The sequence below is a fragment of the Penaeus chinensis genome, chromosome 1 (genome assembly GCF_019202785.1).
Source record: "Penaeus chinensis breed Huanghai No. 1 chromosome 1, ASM1920278v2, whole genome shotgun sequence".
NCBI lineage: Eukaryota > Metazoa > Arthropoda > Malacostraca > Decapoda > Penaeidae > Penaeus > Penaeus chinensis.
The window spans coordinates 1,435,554-1,445,553 of NC_061819.1; positions in this window are offsets into that span (position 1 = coordinate 1,435,554).

Consider the following 10,000-nt stretch of genomic DNA (forward strand, 5'->3'; position numbering starts at 1 on the left):
GAGAAGCGAGGGAGAGGGGAAAGAGAGGAGGAGAGAAAGAGAAAGGAGAGGACCGGAGAAAAGAGGAGAGAGGGAAGAGAGAGATGAGGAGATGATGAGAGACGAGATGAGAGAGAGAGAGACGAGAGAGGAGAGAGAGTGAGAGAGAGAGAAAGGATAGACAGAGTAAAAGTATATATATATATATATATATATATATATATATATATATATACATATACATATATAAACACACATACATATATACATAAATATGCATCCTCGTCAATGATATAAGTGCGTCCCTATGTGTCTCTCCATATGCATGTACGTGTGTCCGTGCGTGCGTGCCTGCCTGTGTGCACTTGTCTCGCGCCTCTCCTGAAACCTCACTACAGTTCAGTAATCCGGCGTCCGAATGCGAAATAGTGTTCCATCCGGGGCTTTCGACCAAGAGCCAATTTGCAAAGGCAGGGTAATTATTCGGCGCTTCTCCCCCCCCCCCATCCTCCCCCTCTCTCGCCCTTTCCCCCCCCCCCTCTCTCTCCCCCTCTCCCTGCTGGAGGTGGCCTGCACTCTTCACTAATTTCGCAGGACTACAAATAGATCGGGTTTATATTACGTCATCTCTAACTTATTACTTAATAATTTGCGGACTAATGGAGATGAAGAGATAAGGTACTAAGTAGAACTATTTTTTTTTTTTCCATCTCTCCTTTTTTTTCTTTTTCTTTTTCTTTTTCTTCCTTTTTTTGAGCGACAGTAAAAACAGGTGCTGGACCTAGCTATGTGCATATATTATACATGTCCGTTCGAGATCGTCCGAGCGGGGTGCCGACGCTCCGGAACCGGCCAATGAAAACGGATCACGTCCTCCGAAATCCATTCTGATTGGCCGAGGGGCGTGTTTGCAATCTCGCATCATTAGCGTCGGGCGGCCCTGATATCAGAACTGGAAGGCTCACCCCGGGCAAGCTCTGTATCCTGTTTGCCCGCGCTCACAAGGGCGTAGGCGCGGCGTCGAGACACTCACTCGGGACGGCCCTTACTCCACGAGGTCCGAAGGGCGAAATCCGACGCTCCCGAAGGCGTCCCTGATCAGTTCCCTCGTCCGTCGAGAGCAGCTACAGACAAGTGTTGCAAAGGAGGCTGCGACTTGAGAGGACTGGGGGTAAACTAGTCTTCTTTGGTATTTCATCTTTGCATATGAAGAGCCCGGTAATCATTGTTTATAAGGCCTAGCCAGTGTTTATGGATCCCGATGAGCGCAGGCACCATAGGAATTTGCACCAGGGAGACCCGTGCGTGGGGATACGGACATAAATTTGAGTCCCCCATGAATTTTCCGACAAGTGGTATATATTCCAGAGGGAGGAGGGGTAGGAGGAGGGGAGGGGAAGAGAGAGGGAGAGAGAGGAAGGGGGAAGAAATGGGGAGATAGGGAGAGGGCGAGAAGGGAGTGGATGGGTAGGAGGAGGGAGGGGGAAGAGAGAGAGAGAGAGAGAGGAAGGGGGAAGAAATGGGGAGATAGGGAGAGGGCGAGAAGGGAGTGGATGGGTAGGAGGGGGAAGAGAGAGAGAGAGGAGAGAGAGGGAGATAGAGAGAAAGAGAGAGGGAGAGAGAGAGAGAGAGAGAGAGAGAGAGAGAGAGAGAGAGAGAGAGAGAGAGAGAGAGAGAGAGAGAGAAAGAGAAAGAGAAAGAGAGAGAGAGAGAGAGAGAGAGAAGAGAGAGAGAGAGAGAGAGAGAGAGAGAGAGAGAGAGAGAGAGAGAGAGAGAGAGAGAGAGAGAGAGAGAGAGAGGGGAAGAGAGAGAAAGAGAGAGAGAGAGAGAGAGAGAGAGAGAGAGAGAGAGAGAGAGAGAGAGAGAGAGAGAGAGAGAGAGAGAGAGAGAGAGAGAGAGAGAGAGAGAGAGAGGGAGGGGGAAGAGAGAGATAGAGAGAGAGAGAGAGAGAGAGAGAGAGAGAGAGAGAGAGAGAGAGAGAGAGAGAGAGAGAGAGAGAGAGAGAGAGAGAGAGAGAGAGAGAGAGAGGGGGGAGGGAAAAGAGAGAGATAGATAGATAGATAGAGAGAGAGAGAGAGAGAGAGAGAGAGAGAGAGAGAGAGAGAGAGAGAGAGAGAGAGAGAGAGAGAGAGAGAGAGAGAGAGAGAGAGAGGAAGGGGGAAGAAACGGGGAGATAGGGAGAGGGCGAGAAGGGAGTGGATGGGTAGGAGGAGGAGGGACAGAAGAGAGAGAAAGATGGAGGAAATGGGGAAAGGTGGGGAAAGGTCCGAAGGGGAAGAGAGAGAAGAAAAAGTAAATGGTGCAGAAGATAATAATAAAAGAGAAATAGGGAGAGAGATGCATTGAAAAGAAGAAAAAGATAAGAAAGCGAAGAAGGAGGATAGAATGAATAGGTAGACTAAAGAGAAGAATAAGAAGAGGAGGATAGACGAATGGATGATAAAAAGGGAGAGATGTGGAATAAAGAAAGGGAGTAGTAAAGGGAGGGAGGGGGAGGGGGGGGAGAAGCAGAGTCACCCAACTCAAAAGTCACCGAAAATATAACCCTGATTTAATATTGTTTCCAAAGGCTCGGTAACGGATTTTTTTTTTTTTGGGGGGGAGGGTAAGAAATCCGATTTTTAAATTTATTTTTTATTTTTAATATTATTATTATTATTACTAAAAATATTATTATTGTTATTATTATTATTATTATTATTATTATTATTATTATTATTATTATTATCATTATTATTATTATTATTATCATTATTATTATTATTATTATTTTTAAAGACTTTTTATGCTGTATGTAACGGGTTTCGAAATCGCTAATGATATTGACATTCGCGGGACAAGCTTGAGATTTAGAAAAAAATAATTCCACTCGATATTATTTTCAGCATCATAAATAGTCCATTTAAGAAAAAAACAATCTAATACGTGCCAAAGACGACGCTGAATACAGAATATCAGTATAAATCAATTGACAGATTAATCATGATAGAATAATGTGTGTTCAATAAGACATAAATAGAATACCTTCCTCATTATCTTAATATATCTTGTAAATTATACCGTTATATCAAGTATACCTATCTTTAGAACTAAAAAAACAGGTGATCGAAAATGCAAATCATTTCTTACGTTATGGATATGAGCTATTTTGACAAATAAGCTGCGGTTAAGCGTAATAATTATGAGCTCGGACATTCTAATAGCGAATGCTTAATTACTATAATTACGCGAATACTATCAGCATTATGATAATGGCGTCGCTTGTTAAGGTTATTTTCAAAATATTCCTTTCTTTCCGTTTGTATTTTCGCTTGCTCGCACACGCACACGCACACACATAGGCACGAAAACACATGCATATATATATATATATATATATATATATATATATATATATATATATACCTACATACATGTGTGTGCTTGTGTTTGTGAGTGTGTTTTTTGTGTGTTTGTGTGCATGTGTGTGTGTGTGCATGCGTGTGTGTGCGTACATCAACATATACATATACGGAAATACACACACACACACACACACACACACACACACACACACACACACACATATATATGTTTGTATATATATGTATGTATTTATGTATGCATTGTGTATGTATATATGTATAATCTCTCTTCTCTTTGATTTCTTTTTCTTCCTCCTTTTTACCCGTTTTCCTTCTCTTCTCTTTCTTCCCTCTTCATCTTATTTTCATACTTTTCTTTCCCCTTTTTCCTCTTTATCTCTGTCTTTAGTTTTCCCCTTTATCCTTACTTTCTCTTTCTTCCCCAACCTCTCTACCTCTTCCTTTTCTCTCTTCCTCATCCTCTACCTTCCTACTTCTCTTTCTGTTCCTCCTTACCCTCTTCCTACCTCGTCTTTTTCTTCTTCCTCCTCATATTGCTACCTCATTCTTACTATCATTCTTCTCTCTATGTCCTTCCTCCTCTTTCTTTTCGCATCCCCTTCTCCTTCCTCCTTTTCCTCTTTATCTTCGTCTTACTCCTTTTCCTCTCCTCCCCGCACCATTCCTTCCCCTTTCTCCTCTTTCTCCTATCTTCTCCCCCCATGTCCCTTTTCTCCTCCTCTTCCCCCTTCCTTCCTCTCCCTCTTCTTCTCCCCCCCATATCCCTTTCTCTCTCCTCTTCCTCCCTAGTCCTCTTGCTTTCTCTTCTTCCTCTTAACTCGCTCCTTCTCTCTCCTCTTCTTCCTTGTCCTCTTCATTTCTCATCCTCATCTCTTCCCCGCCCATTCCTTTTCTCCCCCTCCTATCTCATTCCTCCCATTGCTCCCTCTTCCTCCTCTTCTTCCCCATCTTCCTATCTCTTTCCCCCTCCTCTTCTTTCCCTTTCCATCTCTTCTTCCTTCCTCCCATTCCTCCTCCTATCCACGGACTCCTCCCCCGGGCTCAGATTCCCCGCCGAGTGCATAAGGCTGAACCGAAGTCTTGCCGAAGGACGTGGTGGTCGATCCATCACTCTCCCGAGGGCTTGTTGACCCCGAGTGCCTTCTCTGCGTCGGGACCTGTCTTGCCCCTTCTGTTTCTCCTTCAGGGACGTCGGCGGCAGGATTTGTTTTGTCCGATGGAGGTTCCTGTTATTTGGGAGTTCGTGTGGGTATGTCTGGCTATTCCTTGTTCCAAGTGGAGTCCCTTGTTGTTGTTTTTTAACCTAATTCTTAATTTGTTTTCTTCCTTATTCTCGCTAAAGGGTAGTAACTACTTCTGTTAAAGATCCACGATGAACCTCTGTCTCTGTTAAAGGGTCTCTCTGTTTACGACTTCTGTTGGAAATCCTATTACTCTTAACTCCAATTAAAGCTTCACTCCTTTTTTCCTGCTCAATGTTTCTTTTTGAAAGCTCCTGCTACGCTTACCTCCTGCGGATAATTCGTGCAATCTCTTTACTCCTTTCTCATTCTCCCCTTTTTTTTTCCTTCCGGATTCTTCTTCTTTCCTTCACTCCATTCATGACTCCTGTTACTCTTCACTCCCTACTGAAAATCTCTTCTGTTTACTTCACTCCCCATTGAAGTTTTCTTCTATTTACTCCCGTTAAGCTGATGAGACTCCGCTTTCGTGAGACAGATTTAAGAGCAGCTTCTCGAGTTGCATTCCTGAGGTATTCTTTTCGAATAATTATCACTTCGTATTATCACTTTCGTTCGTTTGTTTGCATTTTATCGGTGTGTTGCTTGATTCTTTGGGTTTTTCTTATGATTCACTTTTTCGTTTTCGCATTTCTGTACTTATTAGTTTTACTCTCTTGTTTTTCCTGCTTAAAATAATGCATTTAATGTATTTCTTAACTTTCTTCCTTTCATTTGCTCTTTATGGAGTTGTCCTTCTAGGGAGAGAGAGAGAGAGAGAGAGAGAGAGAGAGAGAGAGAGAGAGAGAGAGAGAGAGAGAGAGAGAGAGAGAGAGAGAGAGAGAGAGAGCCATTTAGCTGAACTTATGGTCCTCTACATGGACCCCATCTAGGTGACTGTCCTTATAAGCCTTGGACATACACTCTTTTGCACTTACTCAGAGAACCACACGTGTCCATTGCCTTTCTGCAAATTTGAGTCATCATTTGGTGCCATCTCTCCCTATGATCACCGTCTTAGCTGCTTACGTTACTCAACTACATGAAGCTGTACCATTCATATCACTGTGTTGGCAAGTTGGACAAACATTAAGATAAATGACCGAAAGAAAGTGCATAATACTCTAGCACTTTCATTTCTAGCTCTTTTTAACTTTTTGTGTCTGTTTCTTTTCTTATAGTATTATATCAGCATGTTGTTATGCAGCTTTGCATATGTCTATATTTCGAGGTATTCACAGCTTTTCATAAATATTGACTTTAATACAAAGCATTATTTATAACAGATCACACTTTAAACATGCCACATCTTATCAACAATTGTGACTCTGCATATCCCAAATTGCAAATACTGGTGTGCTTATGTCACTTCTTTTCGTTGATCTTGCAATGAACCGCCGAATCTGAGTCTTCCTAGAAAATCTCCAAATTGGAGACTGTTAGTATTCAGTTGCAACATTACAGCCTAAGTACATGCCTCAGTTCTTATTTGATACTGCATTAGCTTATAAATGGTGGCAGTGGTGGGATTCTGAGCATAACCTCTCCTTCCTTGTATTTTCTCTCCATTAACTTTGTCCTCGATGAACATTTTTTTTTTTTTGTGTTAAACCATGTCTAATAATTATCTTTAAATAAATGTATGATTATTCAGTTATGTCATTATACACCCCTTAGGATTTGTGTTTTGACATAATACTTGACTGTGGGCAGTACATCAATGATTTTGGCGCAACATGGAAGTGATTAATTTGCTCGTAACAGGTGTAAGAGAGAAGCATTAAAAACCCTCAGCAAAGAACCCCTTTTCCTAAAATTCTGGCTATGCTTCTGCCTATTAAATACGTCTGAATTTTGCCCTGGTTCTCATAGACACGTTATTCTGAAAGAAAGATAGATCGATTCGTAAATACATAACTAGATAGACAATCCTTAAATTAATTCGCAAAGTACACCAATGGATCCTCTAGGGCCGTCCCCACTAACCCCCTTTCCCCCCATCCATGTCAACCTCCCTTCCCCCTCTACCCAACCAACCTCCCTCTCCCCTCCACTCCCCTCTCCACCCTGCCTCTCCCCTCCCCCTCCCCTTCTGTCTCCATCCCACTACCGTCCTCCCCTTCCCCTGCCCATCCCAACCCACCTCCCTCTCCCCTGCCCTGCCCTGCCCCTCCCTGCACTCTAGCGCGGGTGTTGCCCTGTGTCTCCCGAGCCACGAGATAACGTCCTTCAGTGTCCCCTTTGGCGTAACTGTGTGATTTTTTTTTTTTTTTTCATTTTATTATTATCATTATCTGTTGTTCTTTTTATGGAGAAAATTTTTAGGACGCTTTTTTCTGGGGCAATAAAAGAGGACATCTTGGTATGTCATCTCAACTGTCTCAAAAAAAAAAAAAAAAAAAAAAATAGGATTCTCAAATAGTTATTATTATATATTATATATCCAATTCATTGTTATTATCATTATGCAATTTCGGAAAATTAAAACAAAAACAAAACGTATCCCATCTGCAAGTTATTCCCGTCATATATATATATATATATATATATATATATATATATAATTTTTTTTTTTTTTTTTCGTTTTTAACAATCTGTACTGCAACGGAAGAGCATTTTTCTGTTCCAAAGACAGGAGAGATAACAGCTCGCCCTTATCTTTATGTCATCGCGCGCTGTCACACCTACACGAATGGCCAAGCCTCCCGATTATCTGAGGAGATGATCGGGTCCGCATCATCATCACATTAACTCTTCTAGGGCCAGTTCCGCGCCGTAATCCCCTCGCGATTGAAATCTCGTTTATATGTAAGCGATTAATATGATCTCCCTGGTGCTCATTAAAAAAAAAGGGGCTCCGTATTATAGAGATAAAAAGGAATACAAAAAAAAAAAAGAAGAAAAAACGACAAAAAGCATCGCGAAAAAAAAGGAAACGAAAAAAAAAAAAAAAAAATGAGCATCGCGTTGCGTGTCCAGGATTCCCATTCGCACAACTAACACGTCTCCCATTCGTCGGGACATGAATCCTTTCTTCGGCAATCCTTTCTCAAGTAATGAACGCATCCTACCGATTGAAATTTTAAAACTTAAACTTGTCAAAATAGATCAGAAGTAGACCAAAACCCACAATGCAAACCCGGGCCCGATAACACGGCGAGTGCATACGAATCTCATTCCAAATCTCCTCATAAAACGAACGTAATAAAAGAACCTGGGACGTAAAAGTGCCATTAAACTGTCATAATAACTCCTTAAACTGCTTTAAAGGTTTTTATCCACTTAAGTAGTTAATTAACATAAAAGTCAGATTTTACAATTAAGCTAAACTTTTGCAGCAGTTCGATCTACTCGACGTCGGGCGAGGAATAATCGACCCTCGAGCGGAAGGACACAAGGGCGTAATTTCCATCACCGGAAGAACACGCTGGCTCCTTGGACGCAATATAGTGACATGATATGGCGACGCGTGCCACTCGCGGTGCCATTTCGGTGGGCGTGGCTTAAGGGAAGGAATTCCTTTTCTCTTTCTAATTCTCTTTTCTTATCCTGTTCCCTCTTTCTCTTCTCTTTTCCCTTTTTTAGCTTTTTTGTATTTTTCTTTATCATTTTCTTTCTTTTTATTTTCTTTCTTTATATGGTCTTTCCTCTTTCTCTTACCTGTTTCCTTTTTCTTTTCCTTTTTTTATCTGTGGTTATTTCTTTCTCTCTCTCTCTCCTTTATTCTTCCCATTTCACTTCTTTATTTGCCTCTTTTCCTTTTCATTTCATTCGTTATCTGGTCTTTTCTCTCCTTCCTTTTCATACGTTCGTCACCTGTCCTTATACTTCCTTTTATTTCTTCTCAATTTCTGTCTTTCTCTCTTCCTTATCTTCGTTATTTCATGTCCTCTATTTCCTCTTCCCAATTCCTTATCTTTTATTTCCGTGTTGCCTCTCCTCTTCTTCCCTTATCAACAGTTATCCTTTATATTTTTAAAATCATCATTACTTTATTAAAAAAAAAAAAAAATAGTACACGCATAAATTAACTACGGTATCATACACACACATACACACACATACACACACATACACACACATACACACACACATACACACACACACATACACACACATACACACACACATACACACACACACACATACACACACACATACACACACACACACATACACACACACACACACACACACACACAAACACACATACACACACACAAACACACACACACACACATACACATTACACACACACACACACACACACACACATACACACACACACACACACACGCACACACACATATATGTGTACATATATCTATCTATCCAGACATCCCGACCCACGCCCGGCCTCGCTCTCCTCGCATGACGAAGGGGCGCGCAGCCTCCCTGAGTTGCCAAGCGCCATTAACCTGCTGCGCCCGAGCCCGGCGGAGACGCGAGGGGGGCGGTAGTGACCAGCAAGATTCACTTAGGGAGGAAGTCATGCCCTTTCTCATCAACGAGTTTTATCTTTCGTTCTTTCTTTCTTTATTTTCTCTATGTGTGTTTGGTTATTTTGTTTTTTTTTTTCGCTTTCTTTCTTTCTTTTTCTTTCTCTGTCTTTGCCTTTCTCTCTCTTCTCATTCTTTCTATGTTTTTCTCTTCTCACGCTCTCTTGCTTCTCTATCTTTCTCTGTCTCTGTCTCTCTCTATGTCTCTCTGTCTCTGTCTATGTTTTTCTCTCTCTCTCTCTCTCTACATCTCTCTTGCAATGATGATAATAACGACAATAACAACAAAATGCCCTTACTCTCCCCCTCCTCCCTTACCCCCCCCCCCCTAAAAAAGAAGGACACACAACCCGCAACAGAAGAGGAAGAGGAGAGAGAAATATCCCCAAAACGCGAGCCGCTGTCCTGATGGAGTTTACAGCGCGGCGAAAATGAACATCAGTTTCACATTTACACGAGGGAAAGAGTCAAGTCACTCGAGTCAATTACTAGGACAAGGGACCAGGCAGCGGCGGGGCTCCAGCGCTGGTCTCCTGGCTGGTCTGATCTTCCTTGGGTGAAGACTTTGGTCTCTTGGGTCTGGTGGGTTTCGTGTTGTTTGGTCTGTTGGATTTGGGTCTGTCTTTTAGGTCTCTTGGTGTTACGGCCTGTCTTTGGGGTCGGTCTCTTGGTCTCTTGATATTCCGATTGGAATTGGGATCTTTCGGTCTCTTGGAATTCGGTCTCTTGCTATTTCGGCCTGCCTTAAGGTCTCTTAAGTCTTTAGTCTCTTATTTTTTCGGTCTTTAGGTCTCTTGGATTACGGTCTTTAGGAAGAGTAGGTCTTTTTTATTGTCTTTAAGGAAGTCGTTTCTCTGCTCTCTAATTTTCAGGGTGTACTTTTCCATTAAGAAAAATATCCTAGATTTCTCACGAAAGATTCTGGAAATTTCTCCTC